The sequence below is a fragment of the Alligator sinensis genome, unplaced genomic scaffold, assembly GCF_000455745.1.
Source record: "Alligator sinensis unplaced genomic scaffold, ASM45574v1 scaffold573_1, whole genome shotgun sequence".
NCBI lineage: Eukaryota > Metazoa > Chordata > Crocodylia > Alligatoridae > Alligator > Alligator sinensis.
Genome location: NW_005841877.1, coordinates 2373799 through 2377759, shown reverse-complemented (window position 1 = coordinate 2377759; position 3961 = coordinate 2373799).

Sequence of the window (3961 nt, the reverse complement as noted above, 5' to 3'; positions counted from 1 at the left end):
CCTTGATCGGCAGACAGCCAAGGAAGAGAAGGACATGTCAGGGGACCAGAGAAGGTCTAAGACGGTGGACCCACGAGTGGGGTGGGCAGAAGCCTACACTCAGGCCCTTTCCTTACCTTTTTTTTTTCTTCTTTTTTTTGGCCTATCCTATCTTGGAGGGTGCATGGAGGGCAACCCAGGAAAGACCCTCCATGGGTCCAGGGTCACGGAGAAAGATTGAGGCCAGATCAGACAGGAGCCTCAGAGGTGGGGTGAGTGTGAAGGCGGAGATAATTGTACGCCCCATGGTTGTCGGGATTAGGCAAACTGAGGAGCAGGCCAAAGACACTCCATCCAATGGTCCAGAAGGTTGATGCTTGGTTGGAGTGTAGGGGAGGTGGAGCCCCATGAATGCCTCTGACGGGTGATACCAGGAGTAGCGTGAAACCCCAGGAGGGACCCCACTCCGGAAACATAGATAATCAAACCATGGCAGGTGACTGTCTGGGCTCCCCTGAGGGTGGAGCGCAACCCGACGCATAAATTTCAGGGATACACCCCTTGGACGGAGTCGGGAGAATGCTCGAAAGCTGCCCACAATTGTCTATACGAAGTCTGACAGGGGCAGGGCACTTTAACTAAAGCTCATTGAATGAAAAGCTCATTGAATGAGCTTTAGTTAAATTGCCCCTGGCTCCATTTTTCAGTGTGGGGATGCTGGTATATGTGACGCTGGAGTCTGCTGGAGTGCAGTAATTAGAATTACCATGCTCTAGCAGACTTGACTAATCTGCTTCAGATTGTCATGAGTTACACCATTTTTAAAATAAAGACATCCTGTTTCAAAAGAAAAAGACAGCAATTGGGTTTAAAAAACATGAAAATAAAGCACTTTGTGTATGGATGATTTAAATTAAACATTTTATTTAAAAAACAAATGTTGAATCAATATATTCTGGCCATATTGAAATCCCCAGCTATTTTTTTCAGTCAAAACTACTTGCCACACTTGGTCTGTAAAGAAAGCTCCTAGCCCTAGTAGGCATCACCCAGCAGGCCGGTGGCTCAAATTGGTTTTAGATAAACTAATCTCCTACTTTTTATGATTTTATAAGCAATTGGCCTGTGCTGATCTTGAGGAGATTATATAAACCCGAACCTTGCAGCCTTTCATATCTACATTAAGAGATCTCCATACACCCCATTTGATTAGAATACAATTGGATTCTTTGGCCTCCTGTGGGCTTTACTCTAGTTGCCTTTTTGCGGACCGGGAAGGAAAATTTATCAGCATATTGACTAGGTTTGAATACTTTTTCCTTTCCTTTTTTTTTTTTTTTTAATCTTTCCTATAGCAGCTTAGGGATTTAGTTTCGTAGTTCAGCAAGTTAGGCTGAAGTTTTTCAATTTAGTTGATGACAATAATTTAGTGCTTATACTGATTCACAGAGGACTAGTTTTTTTGGTAAACTGAAATTGGGCTGAAGGAAAGACATTTCTCTATAGAAATTAGGGAACAGGATTGGAACTCCTAATACTTGGCACACTGAGGAGAAAACTCCTTTAACCCTCCTTGCAGAGGGGCCTTGCCAGGGACAAACTTGAGCCTGTGCTAATCTGTTTAATTTATCAGTTTATCTCCTAACACCTCACTTATCTCTTCACAGCTCATGGCACCCTTAAAAAAACCTGATAGCACCTTGTTTGAGAATAACTGGCCTAGGGTCTATACATGGAGGATGAGCTGCTGATGTGAGCCTTCCACCAGAAGTAAACAATTTGACACCCTGGTGACTGAGTTATTGCTAGTGCCCACAGGAGTTTAGTTAAAATTGTAACCCAATAACATTACCTTCCTTATATCTTACCTTTTTTCCTATGAACCTGGGATAGCATGGGTTTGGTTCTTATTTTTTCCAAAAGACAAAAGTAAAACCTATGCTGGTGTGCAGGCATGGACAAATTGACTTTCTTCCTGAATACAATCAGCAACTGTCCCGAACCAGTTTAGTAAGGACTTTTAAACTTGGTCCATCAACAAACTTGTCCCTAGGTAATCCAGGAAGTTTTTGAAGTTGGGAATAACTTCCCGGCAAAAGTATTGGAGGGGCCAATTTACGGCCATGCTCTTCTTAATCTGCTGCCCACAAACAGGGAAGAATTGGCAGGGAATGTAGATGAGGATGGCACTTGGGGTAGCAGTGACTATGAAATGGTTGTGTTCAGGATCCTGGGGAAAGGAAGGAAGGAGAGCAGCAGAGTAAGAACTCTGGATTTCAGGAAAACAGACTTTGACACAGTCAGGGAACTGATGGACTAGATTCCCTGGGAGGCCAGTCTAAGGGGAAAAGGAGTCCAGAACTGCTAGTTGTATTTTAAAGAAATCTTACTGAGGGTGCAGGAATGAACAATCCTGATGTATAGGAAGACTAGCAAGTATGGCAGAAGACCTACCTGGCTTATCAGGAAACTCTTCAATGAGCTAAAACACAAACAGAAAGCTTACAAGAAGTGGAAACTTGGACAAAATGCTATGAAGGAGTATTGATCAGGCATGAGGGGATGAAATCAGGAAGGGCAAAGTGCAATGAGAATTGCAGCTAGCAAGGGATGTGGTGGGGAACAAGAAGGGCTTCTACAAATATGTCAGCAACAAGAGGAAGATCAGGGAGAGTGTGGGTTCCTTGCTGAATGGGGGAGGCAATGTAGTGACAGATGGTGTAGAAAAGGCTGAACTACCTTCTTTTACCTCAGTCTTCACAGACAAAGTCAGCTCCCAGACTACTGCACCTGGCAGCACAGTTTGGGGGTGGGGGAGAGCAGCTGACAGTGGTGAAAGAACAGATTAGGGACTATGTAGAAAAGATGACTGTGAACATGTGCATGGGGCCAGATATGATACATCCAAGGGTGCTAAGGGAGTTGGTCAATGTAATTGCAGAGAAAGGTCCCAGACAATTGGAAAAGGGCAAATATGGTGCCAACTTTAAGAAAGGAAAGAAGGATGATCTGAGGAATTACAGACTGGTCAGCTTCACCTCAGTGCCTGGAAAAATCATGAAGCAGGTCCCAAGGAATCCATTTCTAAGCAATTGGTGGAGAAGGTGAAGTGATTAGGAATGGTCAGCATGGATTCACCAAGGGCAAGTCATGCCTGACCAACCTGATTGCCTTCTATGATGAGATGAGATGAATGGCTTTGTGGATGAGAAGAGAATAGTGGACTGACATACCTTAACTTCAGCAAGGCATTTGATATGGTCTCCCACAACATTCTTGCAAGCAAGCTAAGAAACTATGGGTTGGATGAATGGACTATAAGGGGATAGAAAAATGGCTGGATCTTCAGGCTCAAAGGGTAATCAATATCTTGATTTCTAGTTGGCAGCTAGGATCAGGTGGAGTGCCCCAGGGGTTGGTTCTGGGGCCAGTTTTGTTCAATATCTTCATCAGCAACCTGGAAGGCAGGATGGAGTACACCCCCAGGAAGTCTGCAGATGACACCAAGCTGTGGGGAGTAGGAGATATGCAGAAGGATAGAGCTAGGATTCAAAGAGACCTAGACAAATTGGGGTATTGGACCAAAAGAAAATCTTACGAAGTTCAGTAAGGACAAGTGCAAGGCCTGCACTTAGGATAGAAAAGTCCCACGCCGTGGGTTCGGCAATTTCTTTCCCACGGAGTTGTCGAAGCTCCGTGGGTTTGGTTCGGCTCTCTGGCCCCGGAGTTGTTAAGGCTCCGTGTGTTCGGCAATTGAGTATATAGGATAGGGATACGTCTAGGATTGCACTCGGCGACGGGGAGAGGCCAGAGGCTGTTTAAACCTCTGTTGCCTTCTTAAGAAATGCGTTGGGTTCGTAAGGATCCGCAGCGCTTAGAGATCTTCGCGCTCTCCCTCTCGGACTCCAATTGCTTTCTCTCCAACTTGGGCGGAAACCACCCAAGCTCTTTATACGGCTAGCAAGCCAATTGCTAGCCGCCA